The sequence below is a fragment of the Schistocerca gregaria genome, chromosome X, assembly GCF_023897955.1.
Source record: "Schistocerca gregaria isolate iqSchGreg1 chromosome X, iqSchGreg1.2, whole genome shotgun sequence".
NCBI classification, from domain to species: Eukaryota; Metazoa; Arthropoda; class Insecta; order Orthoptera; family Acrididae; genus Schistocerca; species Schistocerca gregaria.
In genome coordinates, this window is record NC_064931.1 from 108,715,840 (window position 1) to 108,742,365 (window position 26,526).

Genomic DNA, 26,526 nt, shown 5'->3' on the forward strand with positions numbered 1-26,526 from the left:
GTCTTACACTCTACGAAAGTCTCCGTCTAACACAAACCCGCGTGCTAAGTAATTCTCTCTCACCTGTTGTGTGTAACCAGGCCATTGCCCCTGCGTGACGATACATTCCGATACATGTGCAATCCTCTTACCTCTTGGCCAACCTACTGGATCTCGGCATAGGAAACGAAACTTTGACAATATTCCACGTTTCCCACTCTTTACTATTCCGTGACACTACAGTACTATTAAAATTAAGCATTCGTTTCTTTTTGTGATGGGGAAAAACATAGAAAGGTAACAAAAACGTGGTAAGGCAGGACTGGAACCATCAAAGTTTATGATTGTTTACAAGTGTTCTGACATATTGTCAGAGATGACATGTAAGCTTATATTTTTAGCAAAACTTGGAAACTAATTATTTCAATAAAATGACGATTTTGTATCAGTTAGCTGCAGCTTCACATCCGATGTCAACATTTCTAGTTGTGGGTGTTGATTCATGGGAAGTGGACTTAAGTATTTCACTTAAATTTCGGAAATTAGAAAAATTGTTTTTCTGTTACCTGTCGTTCTAAATGCAACTTTAATAAGACTAATAACAACAGTAACCGGCAACAAAGTTTCATTTTTCTTTGGGTACTGTTAGAAACATCAATTCACGACAGCTGGTAGCGTACTGAGAAGTCTGTATAAAAGGCATTGTTATCACTGACATCGCAGCTAGTTTATATTTGTCTAGTTTAGGTGCTACGTCTACATTAATGTTAAAACTACTGGAGACGACAATTAGAATGCAATATTCACTTTAGAGAAAACCACTAGTGACCTGCCACGCCAAGCAGTTATCGCTTTTCTATCGCCTGACCGAGCCGTTGGGTGTAAACTGTCACGCGCTACTCGAAAAAGGTGAAGCTGTTTGGTAACTAGCGCTTCGTAACGGAGGACGTAAAGCAGGGTTTCTGTTGTCTGTTACGCCAACGAATATGTGCTGTTACCGCTAGTCCAGGTGGTTTACTTGAGAGTCAGCAGCAAAGGGAAAAGTTTATCTGGATCTTAGAGCAATTACGAGAACCACATTAAGACATAGCATGGTTAGCATATAGACATAAAATCATTTTAATACTGAGAAAGAAAAATGCTTACAGGATTTGTGACATCCTTCTCTAAAGTTATCAACATCGGCTTTTTGAAGACCCACCGAACGTCCATCTGTTCACCCTGCCGTGATCGAGGTGGCGGAATCTCGAAGTACTAGTAGCTACTGTCGGTTGTTTGTTACGCGTCATCTTCTCCATGGACTTCGACGCAATGTATATACCGTTTCATTCCAGCGTGTGTGAAACGTGTCTGCACTGCGACATCTGAAGTCTTCTTGCTGTCCCCATTCACTGTAAATATGGCAACAGAAATGTAGAAAAGCATATGTCAGTCGTGAAGAATTAAAACGCTATGAGAAAAACACAGTTACAGAACAATTAGTAAATCCGTGCGAGCTCCAAATCATGTCATGAAATAGACGTATATCATGAAGATAGTTGTCATTACTGTCTGTGTTGCATATAGATGACTGTTTTCCTTTCTCATTTATGGTAGCAGAAATCTGATTTTTTTGTTAAACTGTTTTTGCTTAGGTTAATCGTTTGTGTATTGCCATATGCCTAATCTGTGGTGACGTTCATCACAGTATCCTGTCTAGTCGTGCAATTTTCGTTAACATTGGTGGAGAATGTTAATATAAAAAAGCCTACCTAAAAAGTAACGAAGGTTACGGAAATAGGCTAGGCCTTGCTATCGAATGAATTTTCTCTTAAGCAAAAAATTTTAAAACAGAAAATTTTATTGACACCATCTTACAGAAGCAACTTCGAAGACAAGAAATTTAGACAATCAGTTTACTTTACAGTACAGTTATCTACTGCTTTAATCTCAATTGTGATTACTAGAATGTAAAAGTGTAGTTCTTGGCTATTTATGGGCCTCATGATTACAATGCCGTGGGGTTAGGGTGCTGCACTCGTGTTCGAGTTAAAAGAGATGAAAATCCCCTTTCGGCTATCCACGTTCTTGTTTTCCAGGTTTGTGATAAATCGATAATGGCAAATGCTGAAACGGTCCCTGTGAATTGAACAAGTAATATTTCCATCCCCTCCCTTACTCTACCTGAGCTTCTCATACGACTTTAATGAGCTTGTCAGCGACAGGACGTTAAACCTTAATCTTCCTTCCTTTATAGTGGCGTACGATGGCCACATTTAATTTCTGTATGTTATTTACTTCTTTCCCCTTGGCTCAAATTGCATTTCGCGACGAGTGATATGCTAAAGATAATGCAAAGGAAATTACAACTGACTCCAGTCTAACAGCCATTCCCCAGACTCTAATTAAAAATCAAAGATATATGAAGTTAATTTAGTCCTGTGTAAATCATTCTCTTGGACGCCGGAAACAAGAGGCGAAACGAATCCAGACTGTACTGAATGAATTCGTCTCTGTTAAAAAAAGAAAAATATTTTACTGATTGAAACAGTTGCAGATGTCAAAGCCGCAACTGAATTATTACAATAGAGGTATCACAGACACGGTACTTCGTTTTGATGCTGTATGATGTACATCCTGAACCAATGAAAATCATTTTAGGAGAATAAACGCCATGCCGAATTGTGGCGACTTCCCTTAGATAATTGGCTTTTATTTTGATATTTATTACTTGTCATCGATATTCGTTGCCACAAGAAAATCTTTCCTAGTTTCCAATTGTTTGGTGTATTTTGGATAATTGCGTGTCATATGGAGCCTGTTCAAAATTAATGTTAAGATGTAGAATGAGCAAGAGTTACATTCATTCTTTAAAAAGTATGTAGTTGTACTGCTATATGCTGGCCATTTTACTGGTGAGTATAGTTTCTGACCTCTACTCAAGAATCGTGTTTGATATAGAAGAAATTATCAAGGGGATTTTAATCTAGATTTGAAGACAATTTTTCTGTTTGTTACATGTGTTTGTAGGAGAAATATGGGATAGTTTTCCAGTTACTTATTTTGCTCCTGGCTGCAGTGAAATTAGATTCACTAGAGGGAACGCAGATAAATTTTTGTATTTATAAGTATCTCTGTTACTATCAAAGTAATACTTCACAGACAGTAAATTTTTATCAATTAATTGAGATATTCTGGGACTGTGGATAATATTTCCACTTGCTTAAACAAACGCCTAAAATTGCACGAGTATGCATCCCACTCAATATTCTAACGACTCTTTTCCGCAGTTAATACATTTTGCCTAAGTGAGGAGATAACTAAAAGTAGTGAAAATGAGCAGACTATTTGAGATGGCAGATTTCGTTGTTATCAGATTTCGCAAATTTCCCTAGCACATACATTATTGAAGCTAAACGCTTTAATACGTCTGCTACATGGTATCTTTAGTTTGAGTTTTAATCAGTATGCATACTCAACAACTTGGTGCTTTTATTTATTGTTGGTACACTGTACTCAGGGGACCTGTACGTGAAAAATGACAAACAAACAAAAACTTTCTTCTAGGTATCACAAGCATAAACAGTTTCTTCTGATTTAAAAATGTATGTAATGTTTGTACTTGTTTGTATTTGTACTTTTTGTTTGGAACTGCTGATAGCACGAAGACCTTAGTCTGTATTCAACGCTTCTTGGTGGTGCGTGATCGGTTTCTCGATTTTATAAGTTCGGGGTAACTCTCCTTGGAAATAATGAGGCTATTTAGAAAATCGACACTGTGGCTTAAATATGATTGCCTTTTTCTCAATCACTGTCATTCTTATTGCTTCAGTTTTTCTGCAACTGAAATATAACTTTTATTTGGTGGTGGTGTCTGGTAGAACCAGTCGTAACCTTACGTGCAAACAAATGCTGAGAAAAGTTCCAATAAAGGCGCAAGAAACTCTGTGGAGACAAGGATTTGCCTCAAAATTCCAGCAAAGTATTCGCAGTGGATTGACTGCTTTTCTGAGAGCTGTAGTCAGATACGGAGAAAAAAGCACTCAATTAGTACAAGACTGACATCATAGGGAGTATCATAGCTATAATGCAGTTCGGAACGTCTTCAGAAAATCCAATTAAAGTTTTTATTTGCCTCGAAGGTTCTGGCGGTCTCTCACACAACACTTAATGCACGGAAAACCACTATTTGATTTAAATCTGGGTCCGATAATCAACCCCCGACAACCTGTTCGTAAAAGCGTTCGCAAGATTCGTTACAATATTATTACTTGGTCCCTCAGTTTCTAATGAAACCGTTACTGAGAAATGAACAGATTAATAAGTCAATGAATTATTCACAGTGGTGAGACAGTTTTTAAGAGTGGTAGCTGAGGCGTACTACACTACTGGCCATTAAAATCAATACACCACGAAGATGACGTGCTACAGACGCGAAATTTAACCGACAGGAAGAAGATGTTGTGATATGCAAATTGTTAGCTTTTCAGAGTATTCACACAACGTTGGCGCCGGTGGCGACACCTACAACGTGCTGACATGAGGAAAGTTTCCAACCGATTTCTCATACACAAACAGCAGTTGACTTGCTTTGCCTGGTGAAACGTTGTTGTGATGCCTCGTGTAAGGAGGAGAAATGCGTACCATCACGTCGGATTGTAGCATATCGCGATTGCGGTTTATCATATCGCGACATTGCTGATCGCGTTGGTCGAGATCCAATGACTGTTAGCAGAATATGGAATCGGTGGGTTCAGAAGGATCATACGGAACGCCGTGCTGGATCCCAACGGCCTCATATCACTAGCAGTCGAGATGACAGGCATCTTATCCGCATGGCTGCAACGGATCATGCAGCTACGTCCCGATTCCTGAGTCAACAGATGGGGACGTTTGCAAGACAACAACCATCTGCACGAACAGTTCGACGACGTTTGCAGCAGCATGGACTATAAGCTCAGAGGCCATGGCTGCGGTTACCATTGACGCTGCACCACAGACAGGAGTGCCTGCGATGGTGTACTCAACGACGAACCTGGGTGCACGAATGGCAAAACGTCATTTTTTCGGATGAATCCAGGTTCTGTTTATAGCACCATGATGGTCGCATCTGTGTTTGGCGACATCGCCGTGAACGCACATTGGAAGCGTGTATTCGTCATCGTCATACTGGCGTATCACCCGGCTTGATGGTATGGCGTGCCATTGGTTACACATCTCGGTCACGTCTTGTTCTCATTGACGGCACTTTGAACAGTGGACGTTACATTTCAGATGTGTTAGGTCGCGTGGCTCTACCCTTCATTCGATCCCTGCGAAACCCTCCATTTCAGCAGGATAATGTACGACCGCATGTTGCAGGTCTTGTACGGGCCTTTTTGGACACAGAAAATGTTCGACTGCTGCCCTCGCCAGCACATCCTCCAGATCTCTCGCCAATTGAAAACGTCTGGTCAATGGTGGCCCAACAACTGCCAGTGACTACCCTTGATGAACTGTGGTATCGTGTTGAAGCTGCATGGGCAGCTGTAACTGTACACGCCATCCAAGCTCTGTGTGACTCAATGCCCAGGCGTATCAAGGCCTTCATTATGGCCAGAGGTAGTTGTTCTAGGTACTGATTTCTCAGGATCTATGCACCCAAATTGCGTGAAAATGTAATCACATGTCAGTTCTAGTTTAATATATTTTTCCAATCAATACCCGTTGATCATCTGCATTTCTTCTTGGTGTAGCAATTTTAATGGCCAGTAGTGTATTAATGCATTGTATGTAATAAAAAAGCTTAAAATAACGTTTATTAAAGATCATCATCATCATCATCATCATCATCATCATCATCATCATCATTTAAGACTGATTATGCCTTTCAGTGTTCAGTCTGGAGCATAGCCCCCTTATAAAATTCCTCCGTGATCCTCTATTCAGTGCTAACATTGGTGCCTCTTCTGATGTTAAGCCTGTTACTTCAAAATCATTCTTAACAGAATCCAGGTACCTTCTCCTTGCTCTACCCCGACTCCTCCTACCCTCTACTCCTGAACGCATGAGTCTCTTGGGTAACCTTGCTTCTCCCATGCGTGTAACATGACCCCACCATCTAAGCCTGTTCGCCCTGATTGCTACATCTATAGAGTTCATTCCCAGTTTTTCTTTGATTTCCTCATTGTGGACACCCTCCTGCCATTGTTCCCCTCTACCTGCAATCATCCTAGCTACTTTCATATCCGTAGCCTCAACCTTGTTGATACGGTAACCTGAATCCACCCAGCTTTCGCTCTCATACAACAAAGTTGGTCGGAAGATTGAACGGTGCACAGATAACTTAGTCTTGGTACTGACTTCCTTCTTGCAGAAGGAAGTTGCCGTCCTGTGATAATATGCATCCTAAGTACTTGAAACCGTCCACCTGTTCTAACTTCGTTCCTTCTATTTGGCACTCAATCCGTTTATATTTCTTTCCCACTGACATTACTTTCGTTTTGGAGATGCTAATCTTCATACCATAGTCCTTACATTTCTGATCTAGCTCTGAAATATTACTTTGCAAACTTTCAATCGAATCTGCCATCACAACCTAGTCATACGCATATGCAAGACTGCTTCTTTTGTGTTCACATATCTTAATCTCACACAGCCATTCTATTGTTTTCAACATATGATCCATAAATAATATGAACAACAGTGGAGACAGGTTGCAGCCTCGTCTTACCCCTGAAACTACTCTGAACCATGAACTCAATTTACCGTCAACTCTAACTGCTGCCTGACTGTCCATGTAAAGACCTTTAATTGATTGCAAAAGTTTGCCTACTATTCCATAATCTCGTAGAACAGACAATAACTTCCTCCTAGGAACCCGGTCATATGCCTTTTCAAGATCTATAAAGCATAGATACAATTCCCTGTTCCACTCATAACACTTCTCCATTATTTGCCCGCATCTCGTGGTCGTGCGGTAGCGTTCTCGCTTCCCGCGCCTGGGTTCCCGGGTTCGATTCCCGGCGGGGTCAGGGATTTTCTCTGCCTCGTGATAGCTGGGTGTTGTGTGTTGTGTGTTGTCCTTAGGTTAGTTAGGTGTAAGTAGTTCTAAGTTCTAGGGGACTGATGACCATAGATATTAAGTCCCATAGTGCTCAGAGCCATTTGAACCATCCATTATTTACCGCAAGCTAAAGATATGGTCCTGACAACCTGTAAGAGTCCTAAACCCACACTGATTTTCATCCAATTGGTCTTCAACTAATACTCGCACTTTCCTTTCGACAATACCTGAGTAGATTTTACCCATAACGCTGATTAAAGAGATACCTCTGTTGTTGTTACAATCTTTTCTGTCTCCATGTTTAAAGATTGGTGTGATTACTGCTTTTTTCCAGTCTGATGGAACCTGTCCCGACTCCCAGGCCATTTCAATTATCCTGTGTAGCCATTTAAGACCTGACATTCCACTGTATTTGATGAGTTCCGACTTAATTTTATCCTCCCCAGCTGCTTTATTGCACTGCAATCTATTAACCATTTTCTTCACTTCCTCAAATGTGATCCTATTTCCATCATCATTCATATCCCATTCTAACTCGAAATCTGAAACATTACTGATCGTATTTTCACCTACATTGAGACTCTCTTCAAAATATTCCCTCCACTGCCCAAGACATCCACAGAATTCACCAGCAGTTTTCCTGACCTGTCCAAAATACTAGTCATTTCCTTCTTACCTCCCTTTCGAAGACTGCTAATTACACTCCAGAATGGTTTTCCAGCAGCTTGACCCATAGTCTCCAACCTGTTTCCAAAGCCTTCCCAAGATTTCTTCTTCGATGCTGCAATTATCTGTTTGGCTTTGTTTCTTTCTTCAACATAACTTTCTCTGTCTACCTGAGTTCTAGTATGAAGCCATTTTTGATACGCGTTCTTTTTCCTTTTACAGGCTGCCTTGACTGTGTCATTCCACCAAGCTGTTTGCTTCATCCTACTTTTACACACTACTGTTCCAAGACATTCTTTAGCCACTTCTAGTACTGTGTTCCTTTTCCAATGACTGTAATTGACTAAATTCAACTAACTGGTACCTTTCTGAGATCGCTGTTATGTACTTGTGCCTGATTTCCTTATCCTGAAGTTTCTCCACTCTTATCCTCCTACATATGAACGTGACCTCCTGCACTTTCGGCCTCACAATCCCAATTTCCGTGCAGATTAAATAATGATAAGTGTCATCAAAGAATCCCCTGAATACACGTGTGTCCCTCACAGCCTTCCTGAATTCCTGATCTGTTATATAGTCAACGACAGATCTGGTTCCCCTGCCTTCCCAAGTATGCCTGTGAATGTTCTTATGTTTAAAAAAGGAGTTTGTGATTACTAAGCCCATTCTGGCACAGAAATCCAAGAGTTGTTACCCGTTCCTGTTGGCCTCCATATCCTCTCCAAATTTACCCATAACCGTTTCATACCCTTCTGTTCAATTTCCAGTCCTGGCGTTAAAATCACCCATGAGCAGAACACTGCCCTTGTCCTTTACTCTAACAACTACATCACTGAGTGCCTCATACAAACTATCCATCTTATCTTGATCTGTCCCTTCACAATGCGAATATTCTGACACAATCCTAATTTTCTTGCTAGACACTGTCAAATCTATCCACATAAGTCGTTCGTTTACATACCTTATTGCAACTACGCTGGGTTCCATTTCTTTCCTGATGTAAAACCCTACACCCCATTGTGCTATTCCTGCTTTGACTCCTGACAGGTAGACCTTGTATTCTCCCACTTCCTCTTCTTTCTCACCCCTTACCCGAATGTCACTAACAGCTAAAACGTCCAGCCCCATCTTACTTTCAGCCTCTGCCAGCTCTACCTTCTTCCCAGAGTAGCCCCAATTATTAAAGATTGCATTATAAAATACACAGCTGTAATACTATTTTTTATCGAAGACATCAGACCACTTTCACGTCTCTAAAGCTACTCAACTATGCAGTCTCACAGTTTCAATATCAACGGTAGCTTATATACTGTTAACTGACCATTAGTAACTGTTTGTGTGTAACCTTTGTGTCCCGTCAACATCAGAGACAGTCGTGTGCGCCCTGTTATGGTGTATTGAATTCAAAACATTAAAGAATGGGGTACAGAGGTCGAGCAATTCCTCATAACGCACACATTTCTGTATCAATGCTGAGCGACATTTGAGATGATGTGGAGAACTACGCTACTGGATAGTGTATGACTAGAAAAGAGTGATTTGGAATGAAGAATTACGTTTTGACCTGAGGCGACCCGGTGGAGAGTTTTGGGTTTGGAGAACGCCTGGAGAATGCTACCATCCATCATGTACAGTGAAAACACTGAAGTACGGAGGAAGTGGCGTTATGGTTTGGGATTTTCCTTGATTGGGATGAAGACCACGTTATTGAACGCCATCCGGACAGGCCTCGGAAAGCCCAACTTTACCGACCGACCGCCGCGTAATCCTCAGCTGTTAGGCGTCGCCGGCCAGGGTGGCCGAGCGGTTCTAGGCGCTACAGTCTGGAACCGCGCGACCGCTGCGGTGGCAGGTTCGAATCATGCCTCGGGCATGGATGTGTGTAATGTCCTTAGGTTAGTTAGATTTAAGTAGTTCTAAGTTCTAGGGGACTGATGACCTCAGAAGTTAAATCCCATAGTGCTGAGAGCCATTTGAGCCATTGTTTTGATAATGCTGATACATGGTGAAACAACGCTCGGGTGGGCGGTTTGCGGGTTTAAATCACCTCAGGATATGACCATGCGGTGCATTTGACCTGCGGTTGTCGCACGGAGGCGCTGGCAGCAGTACACATACTCAGCGGTCTGTTGGTGCATGGCAGAGTACGGTGCAGCGAGTAAGTGTGCAGACGTTTTCAGACGTGCTAATGGTGACTGTGTGTTGAAAATGTCTCAAAGAACACATATTGATGACGTTATGAGGGGTAGAATACTAGGGCGCCTGAAGGCTGGTCAAACACAGCAGGTCCTAGCACGAGCCCTCAGTGTGCCACAAAGTGTGGTCTCACGATTATGGCAGCAATTCCAGCAGACAGGAAACGTGTCCAGGCGCTACAGTACGGGACGTCCACAGTGTACAACACCAAATGAAGACTGATATCTCACCATCAGTGCCCGCAGACGGCCACGGAGTACTGCAAGTAATCTTGCTCTGGACCTTACCGCAGCCACCGGAACAGTTGTCTCCAGACACACAGTCTACAGACGACTGAACAGTCGGCGTTTATTCGCCCGGAGACATGCAAAGTGCATTCCACAGACCGCTGGTCACAAGAGAGCCCTTAAAGCATAGTGTCAAGAACACAGTCCATAGTCATTGGAACAGTGGTCCCAGATTATGTTCACGGACGAGTCCAGGTATAGTCTGAACAGTGTTTTTCGCCAGGTTTTCATCTGGTATGAACCAGAAACCAGATACCAACCCCATAATGTCCTTGAAAGGGACCTGTAACTAGGTCGTGGTTTGATGGTGTGGGGTGGGATTATGATTGGTGATGTACACCCCTGCATGTCTTTGACAGAGGAACTGTAACAGGTTAGGTGTATCGGGACGTCATAGTGGAGGAGTACCTTGAAACAGAACATATCAGGCAAATGGAGTGGCCTACCTGTTCTCCAGACCTAAACCCCATCGAGCACGTCTCGAATGCTCTCGGTCGACGTATCGCTGCACATCTTCACACCCCTAGGACACTTCAGGAGCTCCGACAGGCACTGGTGCAAGAATGGGAGGCTATGCCCCAGTAGCTGCTCGACCACCTGATCCAGAGTATGCGAACCTGTTCAGGGGCCTGTGTACATGGTGATCATATCCCATATTGATGTCGGGGTACATGCGCAGGAAACAGTGGCGTTTTCTAGCACATGTGTTTCGGGACGGTTTTCTCAACTTACCACCAATACCGTGGACTTACAGATCTGTGTCGCGTATGTTCCCTATGTGCCTATGCTATTAGCGCCAGTTTTGTGCAGTGCCATTATCCTCAATAAGCATGAGTATAGTAGAGGAACAATTCGAAAATAATGATTGATTGTTATCTGCATGACAATGCACACTGTTAGAAAGCAGCATCTGTGACACAATGGTTTATGGATAGTAACGTTCCTGGAATGGACAAAGGTGCCAGAGGTCCAACCTTTGGGACGAGTTAAAACGCAGACTTCACTTCAGCCTTCAGTGCCCATTTTTCCCTGGTTTCAGCTCTTGTGGACGATTGGGCTGCCATTCCTCCACAGACTTTTAGACACCTCAGTGGAGGTGTTTCCAGGCGAGTTCAAGTCGTTACCCGATATTAATTTCCAATAATAAGTGTCTGGACACGTTTGATCAGATACTGAATTTGTCAGTTATGATAGTTATTTTAAGTTCTTTGCCCACGCGCTTTAGAGCTTCTTCATAGGGACTGTCACTGATTAGATTTGCTTTATTTTATTGTATTCATTTGATTTCTAATGGAGACATGTTCTAGCCAAAATTTTCTAACGTGTGTTACACGTGGTCTGGCTGCGTTTCCGTTAGGATACGTACAGGGGTGAACAAAAATGTGGCAACACCGAAAACATAGCACATTTCCATCCCTGATACGTTGCAGGAAACCTGTTGGTACACAAAACAGCTTCCAGTCGTCTTGGAATGGATAAATGCAGGGAATCTTCTAGGGAATCTTCTACCATTTCTCCTGTAAAATACTGATGATTCAGATGTCGCTGATGGAGGTGGTTAGCACCGTTCTGTCCGAAGTAGACCACAAAGGCTCAGTAATACCGAAAACTGCTGATTGTGATGACCAGGGGAGATGCGTCAGTTCATCCTCATGCTCACAAAATCGACGTAGTGAGCTTTCAGTACAAGGGTCCTGTCGTGATGAAACGCAGCACCACCACGGGGCAACAAAGACTGTGCCATGGGATGGACCTGATCAGTCCAAATGGTCGCATAACTCTTGTCAGTGGTACGACCTTACAGAGTAACGGTGGAGGCCATCAACTACCACGATATGACGGCCCAGATCATCAGCCAACTCCCGCCATGTTTCACTCTTGCGACTTAAAGCTCCGCCAGATGTTGGAAACAGTGTGGAACAAGACTCATCCGATCAAATGACTTCCTTCCGTTGCTCCACGGTCCATGTTTTATAGCTTCGGTACCACGTTTTCCAGTTACCGGCATTGAGTCACTCATGAGCGGTTTTGGAAATCCAGATTGCCCTGCAAACTGCCTCATGGAGCTCCTTTCGTGTTGCTTTGATGCTGACACGTTAGCGAGTGCGATATTCTTTCTGCAAGTTCTGCACTCACTTTTGCGATTGTCGCCCTCTTATTTCTCGTCGTAATCCTCTACAATGAATGTGTGTCACGATCACACAACACACACTTTTGTCCATGTTGTGACTCGTATACTGTGTATTAAACTGGGGACCTAGATACGATTGAGAGGCTTCGTTCTGCCATAGCCCTCAGTGGTTCACAACTCCCCAGCAGGCCACAGTAGTCCACCCATCCCACCGTTGCCCCACACGGAATCCAGGGTTATTATGCGGTTCGGCAACCAGTATAAACCCCATCCCCCCCTCCCTCCCCCCCTTCGGAACGTCTCATACCAGACGAGTGTACCCCAAATGTTTGTGTGATAGAGTAATTATGGTGTACGTGTACATGGAGAGAGTGTTTGCGCAGCAATCGCCACATAGTGTAACTGAGGTGGAAATAGGGGTAACCAGCCCGCATTCGCTGAGGCAGATGGAAAACCGCGTTAAAAACTATCCACAGGGTGGCCGGCACATCAGACCTCGACAGTAATCCGCCGAGCGGATTCGTGTCGGGCACCAGCACGCCTTCCCGTTCGGGAAGCAGCACGTTAAACGGCGCAGCTAGCAGGGCGGGCATGTACTTTGAGTACCTTCATCGGCTCTCCCTTCTATTCCAGTCTCGTATTGTTCGCGCAAAGAAAGATTGTCAGTATGCCTCTGTGTGGGCTCTAATCTGTCTGATTTTATCCTCATGGTCTCTTCTCGAGATATACGTAGGAGGGAGCAATATACTGCTTCACTCATCGGTGAAGGTATGTTCTCGAAACTTCAACAAAAGCCCCTACCGAGATACTGAGCGTCTCTCTTGCAGTCTCCCACTGGAGTTTATTTATCATTTCCGGAACGCTTTCATGATTACTAAATGATCCTGTAACGAAGCGCGCTGCTCTCCGTTGGATCTTCTCTATCTCTTCTATCAACCCTATCTGGTACGGATCCCACTCTTCTGAGGAGTGGACGAACAAGCGTACTGTAACCTACTTCCTTTGTTTTCGGATTGTATTTCCTTAGGATTCTTCCAATGAATCTCAGTTTGGCATCTGCTTGACCAACGATCAACTTTATATGATCATTCCATTTTAAATCACTCCTAATGCGTACTACCAGATAATTTATGGAATTAACTGCTTCGAGTTGCTGACCTGCTATTTGGTAGCTAAATGATAAAGGATCTTTCTTTCTATGTATTCGCAGCACATTACACTTGTCTACATTGAGATTCAATTGCCATTCCCTGCACCATGCGTCAATTCGTTGCAGATCCTCCTGCATTTCAGTACAATTTTCCATAGTTACAACCTCTCGATATACCACAGCATCATCTGCAAAAAGCCTCAGTGAACTTCTGATGTTATCCGCAAGGTCATTTATGTATATTGTGAAAAGTAACGGTCCTACGACACTCCCCTCCGGCACACCTGAAATCACTCTTACTTCGGAAGACTTTTCTCCATTGAGAATGACATGCTGCGTTCTGTTACCTAGGAACTCTTCAATCCAATCACGCAATTGGTCTGATAGTCCATATGCTCTTACTTTGTTAATTAAACGACTGTGGGGGAACTGTATCAAACGTCTTGCGGAAGTCGAGAAACACGGCATCTACCTGGGAACCCGTGTCTGTGGCCCTCTGGGCCTCTTGGACGAACAGCGCGAGCTTGGTTTCAGACGATCGTCTTTTTCTAAATCCATGCTGATTGCTACAGAGTAGATTTCTAGTCTCCAGGAAAGTCATTATACTCGAACATAATACGTGTTCCAAAATTCTACAACTGATCGACGTTAGAGATATACACTCCTGGAAATGGAAAAAAGAACACATTGACACCGGTGTGTCAGACCCACCATACTTGCTCCGGACACTGCGAGAGGGCTGTACAAGCAATGATCACACGCACGGCACAGCGGACACACCAGGAACCGCGGTGTTGGCCGTCAGTGTCAGCCAGTTTGCCGTGGCATACGGAGCTCCATCGCAGTCTTTAACACTGGTAGCATGCCGCGACAGCGTGGACGTGAACCGTATGTGCAGTTGACGGACTTTGAGCGAGGGCGTATAGTTGGCATGCGGGAGGCCGGGTGGACGTACCGCCGAATTGCTCAACACGTGGGGTGTGAGGTCTCCACAGTACATCGATGTTGTCGCCAGTGGTCGGCGCAAGGTGCACGTGCCCGTCGACCTGGGACCGGACAGCAGCGACATACGGATGCACGCCAAGACCGTAGGATCCTACGCAGTGCCGTAGGGGACCGCACCGCCACTTCCCAGCAAATTAGGGACACTGTTGCTCCTGGGGTATCGGCGAGGACCATTCGCAACCGTCTCCATAAAGCTGGGCTACGGTCCCGCACACCGTTAGGCCGTCTTCCGCTCACGCCCCAACTTCGTGCAGCCCGCCTCCAGTGGTGTCGCGACAGGCGTGAATGGAGGGACGAATGGAGACGTGTCGTCTTCAGCGATGAGAGTCGCTTCTGCCTTGGTGCCAATGATGGTCGTATGCGTGTTTGGCGCCGTGCAGGTGAGCGCCACAATCAGGACTGCATACGACCGAGGCACACAGGGCCAACACCCGGCATCATGGTGTCGGGAGCGATCTCCTACACTGGCCGTACACCTCTGGTGATCGTCGAGGGGACACTGAATAGTGCACGGTACATCCAAACCGTCATCGAACCCATCGTTCTACCATTCCTAGACCGGCAAGGGAACTTGCTGTTCCAACAGGACAATGCACGTCCGCATGTATCCCGTGCCACCCAACGTGCTCTAGAAGGTGTAAGTCAAGTACCCTGGCCAGCAAGATCTCCGGATCTGTCCCCCATTGAGCATGTTTGGGACTGGATGAAGCGTCGTCTCACGCGGTCTGCACGTCCAGCACGAACGCTGGTCCAACTGAGGCGCCAGGTGGAAATGACATGGCAAGCCGTTCCACAGGATGACATCCAGCATCTCTACGATCGTCTCCATGGGAGAATAGCAGCCTGCATTGCTGCGAAAGGTGGATATACACTGTACTAGTGCCGACATTGTGCATGCTCTGTTGCCTGTGTCTATGTGCCTGTGGTTCTGTCAGTGTGATCATGTGATGTATCTGACCCCAGGAATCTGTCAATAAAGTTTCCCCTTCCTGGGACAATGAATTCACGGTGTTCTTATTTCAATTTCCAGGAGTGTAGGTCTATAGTTCTGCACAGCTGTTCGACGTCCCTTCTTGAAAACGGGGATGACCTGTGCCCTTTTCCAATCCTTTGGAACGCTGCGCTCTTCAAGAGACCTACGGTACAACACTGCAAGAAGGGGGGCAAGTTCCTTCGCGTACTCTGTGTAAAATCGAACTGGTATCCCATCGGGTCCAGCGGCCTTTCCTCTTTTGAGCGATTTCAGTTGCTTCTCTATCCCTCTGTCGTCTATTTCAATATCTACTATTTTGTCTTCCGTGCGGCAATCTAGAGAAGGAACTACAGTGCAGTCTTCCTCTGTGAAACAGCTTCGGAAGAAGACATTTAGTATTTCTACCTTTAGTCCGTCATCCTCTGTTTCATTACCATTTTGATCACAGAGTGTCCGGACATTTTGTTTTGATCCACCTACCGCTTTGACATAAGACTTAAAAGTTCAACGCCATGTGCGTGGAGCAACAGAAAAGAAGACCAGACCTGAGGAGAAACAGTTCGTGAATTCTGCACAACAATACAGCAATTCTCAAACTTCGTTGAATGTTCGTTGTTATTTCGCAAAAAACAATACTGCAATACCGTCCCAGCCTCCACATTCGCCAGACATAGCCCTATTTGAGTTTTTTGTTTTCCGAAAAATACCAGTATAGGTAACTTGAAAGACCTTCCTTTTAGAACCATACAGAAGATTAAAAAGGCATCGCTGAGAGAGCTCAATTCCTATGTCAAAGATAAAGTTCCAGGAGGGCTTCGTGGAGTAGTGTAGCAATGTTCCATCTGGCGCTCAGTTCAAGTGGCCACCGCTAGTCACCGCAGCAGTCGCCGGAATCCTAGTTGTCGGTTGGGGGAAATTCAAAAACGTCCAATTTGGCAGTGATGGTAAATTTAAAATATTCAAGAAGATGGAAATAGCCCCATTGTCCTAATTTCAAAACATCAGAAAATATTAATAAAAGTCGAAGATGGTCGAACTAGTGCATCTGTGATTTGTAACCTAGACACTGCGTCGGACGTATCCAAACGATCCAAATTGTGTAATCATGACGCAATGTTAAAAGCATCCCAAAGTAGTAAGCAACCTTCGTGTGGCCCCACTCTGCACTGATGCCAATTTATTCCTAGATGTGCACACCACAATCGATGTTCTCTCAACCAAATAAAGATGGGAAATGTGCAGTCTCTCAACCAAATAAAGGTGCGAAATGTGCAGAAGCAGTCAACCAGACAGTGTAAACACATGTCCATATTGACTCTTCTCAAATTTCCATGCGATCGCGAAGACTACCCAACACATAGTAAGTATTAGTTTGCTATTCGGCAGTCTAGAGGACGACACGGTTAAGTCATCTACATTACAGCATCCTAACAGGGCTTTCCATTAGAACGACTCCCGCCGTTACTGGGAAACCTGAAGCATTCCCGCCACAGGTCACTGCCGCCATGTGCCATGCACTCCTAGACAGAGTCGTCCTAGAAACTGGCCACATAAATATTTGATCGCTATACTTACAATTAAATATCACGATCGCAGTCTCAATTGGACCACATTCAACAATGAGTGAAGTATCGGAAATACACCCTGCTGACGGCTGTGGTCCTGGAAATAGAAATATCTGTGTCATTCTTGTGACTTGACATACTTTTGCCTTTGCTATAACAGTATTCCACATCAAATACATACCTTCCTTTTAGCGTTTTGCAGAGTGTTATAAATGCATTATTTCGGTAATTAACGAATAGTTTGCATTTCTGTTGCATTGTTTTGTGAACATGTTTGTGGGCTGTGCAATGCATTATTTCGACAGTTTAAAATTAGTGAGCGTGTTTACAGAGTGTTTTACATGTATTATTTTGACAATTTACGAGTTTTTCGCAGCTCTGTAGGCTATTTAGTGTGACCACAAGCATGTGAGGGCGAGTGATTTGTATCAGAGTAATAGATAAACTACATCAAATCCATCCCTAAATAAACTGTTCCAAAATAAATACAGTCCTTCCTATCCAGCAGCCCAGAACAGGCTGAGTTCTATCCCCACCATTTTTCCCCCAGACTGCCATGGGATTTCAGCGCCCTCTGGTGCCAGTACTGTGTACTAGGTCAGTTGGACTCCAGATCTCATGGTGAACTCACTGGATGAAGCTACTGCCTATGACAACTCAAATTGTTTAAATAAAGACTGCCTGCAAAATTAAGAAGTACATCCATCCTATCCAGGAACCCAGCACAAGCTGAGTTTTTTTACCACCATTTCCAAGGAAGAGGTAGCTGTCGATGACTTAGGTTACTTGGGCTACCTCCAGTAAGCTATTTTCCCGCCAAAATTTGAACTTCCCGCCATGACGTCATTGCGAAGTTGCCACATCTATTGCTGTCATCTTGGGTCCGCCATTTTGAATAAATTTGGCAACAACACAGAGTGGGGCAATACGAAGGTGTCCCTATTACTTCCCAATGATGTAAATATTATGCCATGTTCAAAAATACCCAAATGATCTGAATTTTACATACATTAGCATCATGTTCAAAACTAGAACCTCAGGCCCGATAGCGCAGATGTTCTTGGCTGACCGCCAGCTGACCTCCTTCTGAATAGAAACGGAGCTGTCAGAACTTTGAACTAAGTGTAGTTCTCACACCTCCTTACCAGTTCACCTGTAGCTGCGAGGGAAGTAACTATTTCCTGTGCGTTCTGTCAGTTATTTTAGTGTGTGCTTTACAGAATGTTGAAGCAACAAGTAAATACGTGAAATAATGAAACAGGTACTTCCCTTGCTGTATGACTCCATCAACTAACGTAAGTTTGAAGAAAAATTGAAAATCCAGAGGCTACTTAGACCGACTCCTACTTTAACAATTTCGCAGACAGTTATAAGCAAAATTCGTCAAATCAACAGAAAATTAACTACGAATTGTACAGGAAGCTTGGATGAGTGTGTAACTGTGATTTAGAAAACGCCTTGTTTTGTTCTAGCTAAATAAATGGTTCAAATGGCTCTGGGCACTATGGGATTTAACATCTGTGGTCATCAATCCCCTAGAACTTAGAACTAATTAAACCTAACTAACCTAAGTACATCACACACATCCATGCCCGAGGCAGGATTCGAACCTGCGACCGTAGCAGTCCCGCGGTTCCGGACTGAGCGCCTAGAACCGCGAGACCACCGCGGCCAGCTTGTTCTAGCTGTTTATTGTTGGGAGGAGAGGTTTAGTGTATTAAACAAGAAGTCTGTGACCTACCATATCTCCATGACAACATTAGGAAACACGAACATTCCTCGGTCCATGTGAATAACGTTTTGAATCAGGCAAGTTTAGACACTGTAAATACACTGAAGAGACGAAGAAATTGGGACACCTGCCTAATATTGTGTAGAGCCCCAGCAATCACGCACAAATGCCACAACACGACTTGGCATGGATTCGACTAATGTCTGAAGTAGTTCTGAAGGGAATTGACACTATGAATCCTGCAGGGCTGGCCATAAAACCGTAGGAATACGAGGGGGTGGAGATCTTTTCTGGACAGAACGTTGCAAGGCATCCCAGATACTCTCAATAATGTTCATGTCTGGGGAGTCCGCCCAATAGCTGAGTGGTCAGCATGACGGACTCCCGTACCATGGACCCGGGATCGATTCCTGGCTGGGTCGGGGATTTTCTCTGCAGAAGCACTGCGTGTTGTGTTGTCTTCATCATCACTTCATCCCTATCCGGCGCGCAGGTCGCCCAATGTGGCGTCGAATGTAATAAGACATTCAACAAGGCGGCCGGACCTGCCCCACAAGAGGCCTTGCGGCCAATGACGCCAAATGCTCATTTCCATTTTCCATTTCTGGGGAGTTTGGTTGCCAGCAGAAACTTTTAAACTCAGAAGAGTGTTCCTGCAGCCACTCTGTAGCAGTTCTAGACGTGTAGGGTGTCGCATTGTCCTGCTGGAATTGCCCAAGTACATCGGAATGCACAATGGACATGAATGGATACAGGTGATCAGAGATGATGCTTACATATGTGTCACCTGTCAGAATCGTATCTAGACATATCAGGGGCACATATCACTCCAGCTGCACATACCCCACACCATTACAGAGCCTCCACCAGCATGAACTGTCCCCTGCTAACATGCAGGGTCCATGGATTTATGAGATTGTCTCCATACCCATACACGTCCACCCACTCGATACAATTTGAAACGAGACTCGCCGACCAGACAACTTGTTTCCAGTCATCAACAGTCCAATGTTGGTGTTGACAGGCTCAGGCGACGCGTTAAGCTTTGTGTCATGCAGTCATCAAGGGTACACGAGTTGGCCTTCGGCTCTGAAAGCCTATATCGATAATGTTTCTTTGGATGGTTCGCACTCTGACATTTGTTGAAGGACCAGCATTGGAATCTGCAGCAATTTGCTGAAGAGTTGCACTTCCGTCATGTTGATCGATTCTATTCAGTCATCGTTGGTCTCGTTCTTGCATGATCTTTTTCCTCGATGTCTAAGATTTTATGTTTAACCGTATTCCTGATATTCACGGTACACTTGTGAAATGATCGGCCGCGAAAATCCCAACTTCATCGCTACCTCGGAGATGCAGTGTCCCATCGCTCGTGCTTGGGCTATAGCACCACTTTCAAACTCACTTAAATTTTAACAACCAGCCATTGTAGCAGCAGTAACCGATCTAACAACTGTGCCCTGCACTTTTTTTCTTATACAGGCGTTGTCGACCGTAGCGTCATATTCTGTCTGTTTACGTATCTCTATATTTGAATATGCACGCCTATACCAATTTTTTTGGCACTTCATTGTATTAGGCTGTAGTAGAGAAGGGGTCGTGTCATTACACAACCAAGAAGATACTAATAATATGTACATACGAAATCTAATTGTTAACTACATTTGATTTTGTGGTTCTTTATAACCTGCCCTCAGAAGATACGACTAGACTGCGTAATTATCCAGTCCTGTCATTTTTCGTGCCTTGATAAATTTTTGTGCAGAATTAAATGTGGTATTGGTGTTAAAATTGCATTTAGAAAAAAGAAACAGTTTTGAAAGGCACCTCTGATACCATCAAAAATGGCTCTGAGCACCATGGGACTCAACTGCTATGGTCATCAGTCCCCTAGAACTTAGAACTACTTAAACCTAACTAACCTAAGGACATCACACACATCCATGCCCGAGGCAGGATTTGAACCTGCGACCGTAGCAGTCTCACGGTTCCGGAGTGCGCGCCTAGAACCGCGAGACCACCGCGGCCTGCTGATACCATCCAGAATGGTCAGTTCCAATGCGTGCTTCAAGTCTGCCGAGAGGAAAACAGAAATGAAATTAAAGTTGCGGAGGTTTTGGCTGAAATAGCTGACGAAACCACTGACGTGCGCTGATCGGCCAGAACATTTATGACCAACGACCTACTGTCGATATAAACCCGTCCAAACCATAGCAGCAGCGCCAGGCGAAGAATGACTGCTAGCAAGACACACGTAGTATCGGTGAGTGTGGAATGGGGAAGGCGCGCCATCTGAGTTTTATCGAGGGCTGATCGTGATGGCTCGGAGGGTCGGCACGAGCATTTCGGAAACTGCACGTCTTGTCGGGTGTACGAGGAGTGCTATGGTGAGTATCTTCAACACGTGGCGAAACCAAGGTGAAAGCATGTCCACACGCCGTAGGGTTGTGTGGTCGCCCCTGATTACAGGTTTCGGACGTCGCAGGCTGGACAGACTGGTAAAACAGGACAGGCGGCGACTTGTGGTGGAACTGAACTCAGACTTTAATGCTGGGCAGAGTACAAGTGTGTCTGAATACACAGTGCACCGAATATTCCTAACGATGGACCTACACAGCCGTTCCAATGTTAACACTACGACATAAGCAACTACGACTGAAATGGGCACGTAACGATCGGCGCCGGACGTTGGCGCAGTGGCAGAACATTGCATGGCCTGATGAATCGCGGTAACTTCTTCTCATACCAAAGGGAGCTCACGAATCCGTCGTCTTCCAAGGGAAAAGCTCCTTGACATTTGTACTGCGAGTCGGAGACGAGCTGGTGGAAGCTCTATTATTCTCTGTACAACATTTACTTTGGCATACATGGGTCCAGTGGAGCTCCTAAAAGGCACCATGACGGCCAAGAAGTATTATACAATGGTAGCAGACCACATACACGCTTTCATGACGACCGTGTTTACCGACGGGAGTGACATTTTTCATCAAGATAATGAGCCATGCCACAATGCCACGAGTATGATGGAGTGGTTCGAGGTACACAGCTCCGATTTCCAGTTTATGTGCTGGTCCCCTGACTCGCCACATCTGAACCAGATTCAACTCATCTGGGATGTGATTGAACGTGGCGTGAGAGCTCTTCACCCCCTCCCCGGAATTTAGGGGAATTAGGTGACTTGTGTGTGGAGACATTGTGCCAACAGCCTCCAACGACCTACCAAGGCCTCATTGCTTCCACACCACGACGCGTCGCCTCTGTTATCCATGCCAAAGGTGAGCATACCGGTTATTAGGTAGGTGGTCATAACGTTCTGGCTAATCATGCAGACTGCATTTTCCTGGTGGTTATGTCACATATATGAAAGAGCAGTGAAATATTTTAGGACGGCATAGCACCAGAAAAGCTTGATGCCCAGATTTTGTCAATTTAAATCATAGAACAGTTATTGTCCACACTATCCAATAGCACAAATATATGGTGGTGTTGCAGTCATGAGTGGTTCGCCACACAGTATGTAGGCTCGCGTGAAAGAAAAGTTTTATAATTCATCATACATTCAATCCTGCGCCCATCAGTTGAATCTCATTATGCTTATAGTTGTTTCGATTAATGAAATTGGGCGAATATTTTTCAGCCAGTATATCCTTTTCAGCACTTACAGTAAGTTTCGCCGCAATAGTACGAAACGGCTGCCACGGTGAGTGCCTACTCGTTGGAATTTCCTATCAGAGGGTGTCAATACAGTTTTCGAATACACGGAGGATTTTATCAAGTGCACGAATAATGTGACCAACGTGGAAAAGCTATGTAATGAAAATACCATCCTATAAGCCTGTGACTCAGCAACGATTTTGAAGGACAATGGTTCGTTTTCTGGCTCTCGTTTATTCATAAAACTATAATCCATGTTGATATTTTGTGTACAAGCCACAGAAAAGTGATACTGACCCAATTTACACGCAAGATAAACTGACAGCTTTTGAGCAAAACGTTACAAACATTAGGGACGGCGTTATTAAAAATTCAACAGCTTTGAGCAAGTATCATAAAAGAACGAGAATTAAAGATTTGTAATATACTGCACGAGGGAAATAAAATACGGATCTTGTAAGTTACGACGCAAAAGAAAGATTTAAATTCACTAGGGACCTAGTTGCAGCCTTTATCTTTCTACCGGAGAAATTCACTACTTACTCTTCCAGTTTTCTAGAAACTTCTCTCGGAACTATAATTGACGTTGTTCTCTTTGGAAGCAAAGAAACATCGAACGAAGTTCTCTATTGTCTATAAAAGAGAGGAGTGGAAAAGTATGACTGGAGCTTTGAGCTTGATGGATTACATTGTCCTCTATGGAATGAGAACACGTTTTAGTAATTCCTTAGTGCAACGAGTGACTGAAACATCTGCAGATACGAAGAAAAGAATAATGGATTTCCTGTGCAAGTTATCACCAAAATAGAAAACGGCAGAGATATTTCTGAAGCTGCTGCAGTTGCTGATACTGGGGTAAGCAGTTTCTCGGCTCCTTTGTCGGGAGTCGTTAATTGTCCAAATGAATTTCCACTTTTCACTCAATATGACACTTTACGGGGTAGCTAATTTACATACCCATAAATCGAAAAAGTAAACTAATAATCTTGTTTTGAAAGATGATAGTTTACTTTCTGTTATTTCATGCGAGTAATGCCCAAATAAATTTATAAAATTTTCTGTAAACAAACTGAAAACCAAGACATTGTACTCTTCTACGACTACGAGGTTCCCTCTAAAGTGATTCATGATTGGAGCTGTCTGCGCTGGGCCGTAAATAGGGTTCGTACCCCATACTTTCTTTCAGTTTGTCTTGCTCTCTCTCTTCCTGGTCTGTCACATCACCCGACTAATGTGGTGCTTCCTGTGAACACATTCAGATACGAAAATCGAAGTACACAGCCTCTCTAGGTTAGGCAGTCAGTTTACCATGCAGGTGTAATACTTGTACGTACCTCATATTATTTCTGGAAATTTATCTAAAATCCGTATAGCACACAATTGGATAAAAAAGAAAGGGTGAACGAGTAGAAGTGAACGGTTATCAAAAAGGAGCTATCTCCAGTGAACTAGATGCCAAAGATAACGTGTTTGCCCACATCTAACAATAGTAACAGCTTTTCAGCAGGTCAGGATTACAATCATAATTTTTTTGGGAAAATTCTATAGAACTATTCAGATCTAGAACTATTGTATATCAATCATGAACTCAGAAAAAACTGTATATTTCTCAAAAATTGGGTGCGAACTTCACAGGTAGTGAAGAATGGATGCCTCATTGTTGTATTTATCGGATAAACTATTATCAGTAGAAAAAATGTCGTTAGGGTGTTTTGTAGAACTCTTGTTCAGCTGTTCAGAATTGCGATATTTTTTTGCAAATTTGCAACTAATTTCTTAAATGATTAACATTTTAACGAGTACTACTGTCTTTTTTAGCGAAATTCTACAGAACTTATCAAATTGTGTACAGAGAACTCTAGAGCTGTTGCATTTCAATCAAGAACTCTAAAAATATATGTATGTTTGTCAAAACTTGGTTGCTAAATTCACATGACTGACCAAAATTGTTGCAATACGAGGACCAAAAATTTCCCGGACGAGAGCCCCCAGATTGAGCTCTGACATTGTGAAATCGCCCAGTGTCAAGGTAGCATCGCTATTCCCACCATCCAGCTGTGCAATAAGCCATCAAAATCTCGCCTCAAGGGGCAAAGCCACCAGCTACACAACTGGTAGGCTAGAAATGACAGAAGGATTACTACCGTGAAGACTTCCTACGTCCCTCCAGCCAAACAACACACGAGTCTTCCTCTGCTAACTGGAAAGTCTCAAAGAGATCCACCAAAGGCAAACGGTCTTCTTAATCTTCCCCGACTCAAAGATCCTCTTCAACAGTGTTGACACATGATACCATAGCCTGGCTGGACTCCGTTTTCCTACGTTGGACTCCACAGACCGACAACACAAGCAAGCCAAAGCTTCTGTAGATCCTATGGAGTAGGATCCTTCTGCTTCTGTGCCCTGTAGTAGCGAGTCCTCGTAGGTTGTCACTTGGCAGCCACAGAGGTGATACCCCTACATCTCTTCCTCATCATGACTCTTCTACAATGGGACGTTCGTGGCTTATGGTCCCTCAAAGAGGATTTATGGAAACGAAATTCCGTCCTCACGACCACATTGAGGTTTCACATTTCTTCCTGGTTCGTTTTGACCTTCCCCCTGAGGTCGGCATTCCATCTCATGGGAGGGTCATGCTGCTCATATGGGATGATGGTCATAGTCAGCCCATCTTCCTGACCACCCATCTTCAAGCTGTTCACTTCCCCACCTGACTTTTTCCCTTTGTACCATTTCTGTCCCTCTGTTATTCGATATCACCAGGGCAGACTTCCTTCAGATTAATCGGCAGCTACCCCTCCCCCCTCCCATTTCTGATACTCAGTGTCTTTAATGTGCATCATCCCCTTTGGGGTTCTCGCAGAACCTGTTGCAGAGGTGCCCTCTTGGCAGATCATCTTAATCAACTCAGCCTCTTCTGCCTTAACACTGGAGCACCCACATTTTTCTGACCCCTCGAACACTTATTCCCATTTGACCTATCCTTCTGCACTGCCCAGATTGCCCATCATCTTGAGTGAGTGGTCCGTTCTTTCTGACACCTACTCGAGCGACCAATTCGTATTTGCTATCCGATTGCTGACTCCTGCGCCATCTGCGTGTACACCCAAATGGCAGCTTACTAAGGCTGACTGGCGGCTTTATTCCTCGCTGCCGACCTTCGAAGAACAGGATTTCCCCAGTTGTGGTGACCAGGTGGAATATGTCACAAACGTCATCCTTACTGCTGCAGAACGTTCCATTCCTCGCACTTCCTCTTTACCACGCCGTGTCCTGGTCCCTTGGTGGACTAAGCAATGCTACGACGCAATTCGCATATGTAGACGTGCTCTCCACGTTTTTAAACTTCATCCTACGATGTCACACTGCATTATTAATTATACAAGGTGGTCTATTGATCGTGACCGGGGCAAATATTTCATGAAATAAGCCTCAAACGAGAAAAACTACAAAGAACGAAACTTGTCTAGCTTGAAGGGGGAAACCAAATGGCGCTATGGTTGGCCCGCTAGATGGCGCTGCCATAGGTCAAACGGATATCAATTGTGTTTTTTTAAATTCCAGTCTCGTATTGTTCTTGGAAAGAAGGATAATCGGTATGCTTCTGTGTGGGCTATAATCTCTCTGATTTTATCCTCATGGTCTCTTCGCGATATATACGTAGGAGGGAGCAATATACTGCTTGACTCTTCGGTGAAAGTATGTTCTCGAAACTTTAACAAAAGCCCGTACCGAGCTGCTGATCGTCTCTCCTGCAGAGTCTTCCACTGGAGTTTATGTATCATCTCCGTAACGCTTTCGCGATTACTAAATGATCCTGTAACGAAGCGCGCTGCTCTCCGTTGGATCTTCTCTCTCTCTTCTATCAACCCTATCTGGTACGGATCCCACACTGTTGAGCAGTATTCAAGCAGTGGGCGAACAAGCGTACTGTAACCTACTTCCTTTGTCTTCGGATTGCATTTCCTTAGGATTCTTCCAATGAATCTCAGTCTGGCACCTGCTTTACCGACGATCAACTTTATATGATCGTTCCATTTTAAATCACTCCTAATGCGTACTCCCAGATAATTTATGGAATTAACTACTTCCAGTTGCTGACCTGCTATTTTGTAGCTAAATGACAAGGGATCTATCTTTCTATGTATTAGCAGCACATTACAC